A 1,018-nucleotide genomic window follows, 5' to 3' on the forward strand; every position below is an offset into this window, starting at 1 on the left:
ACCGCTGACTGGACGAGACATCTGTCAATCAGAAAATACGGGGTGTATATTTACATTTAGTCAAAAGTGGCTGTAAAACATCAGCTCCAGTTGTGCAGATGGATAAGTGCGTGTCCTTGGCTTTTTGACGCGATCGACCCGGGTTCGATCCCACCTTTTGCCAAACTTTTTTTCTCCCTTTTCAAATCTCGTATCACATCGTAAAGGCATTTATTTTCAATAAAAATAAATAATCAAAAAGTTGAAAATAAACTTATCGAGTAGGGTTTAGGGTAGGTGTAGGGAGGGTTTTATTGTACCAATAAGGTGGCATCCATTTAATAATTAAAATTATAATTTACACTCAATATGTTATTATTGGATACTGTTTTATAATGTACTACAATACTGAAGTGCAGATAATTGCCACCATTTGCAACAAGTAGTATACTTGATAGTAGAAATACTGCTATTTTAACATGGTGTAAATAGGTATTTGCACTTAGTGTAAATGGCATATTGCTAAAAAATACAGCTATTTTCACTTAGGGTTAATAGAATTTATTGCTAATACGAGATTTGAAAAGGGAGAAAAAAAAAAGTTCAGCAAAAGCCATCGCTTTCTCTCACACGCGCAAAAGAGCGAGAGCGAGCGAGTCTTGCATAACATGCAGAATTGATGCGCTACATGTAAACAATTATACTTTGTATTTTCCTGTAAAAATAACAGAGTTCCTTTGGAATTCTTCAGCTGTTAAGAACTGCCGGGTTTTCCTGTAGTAGGCGGAATTTATGCGCAAACGACAATCTCATTGGCTGGTGCTTACCTATTAATTCTAATTACTAAACTTCTATTATTAAATAATACTTGATTATCATATTATAATGCTTGACTGACTGATATTAAGAGTGTACTTTCAGATATTTAAAAAGCTGTACCATTTTACAAAAATTATATGTCTGTAAAATGGCATAACTTTATATATGTTTATAGTATTTCAGTCTGGCGAGTAAACAAAAAAATATACTAGCCGATGGC

The 1,018-nt window shown here is 33.9% G+C and overlaps 1 protein-coding gene across 1 annotated transcript in view; it reads left to right on the forward strand.

Annotated features, from left to right (window-relative positions):
- LOC107594800 (uncharacterized) overlaps nucleotides 1-1,018 on the forward strand; it is an 18,137-nt gene that overhangs the window by 6,497 nt on the left and 10,622 nt on the right. The window lies entirely within an intron of this gene.

Source organism: Sinocyclocheilus grahami, unplaced genomic scaffold (assembly GCF_001515645.1).
Source record: "Sinocyclocheilus grahami isolate Dianchi unplaced genomic scaffold, SAMN03320097.WGS_v1.1 scaffold191.1, whole genome shotgun sequence".
Lineage (NCBI taxonomy): Eukaryota > Metazoa > Chordata > Actinopteri > Cypriniformes > Cyprinidae > Sinocyclocheilus > Sinocyclocheilus grahami.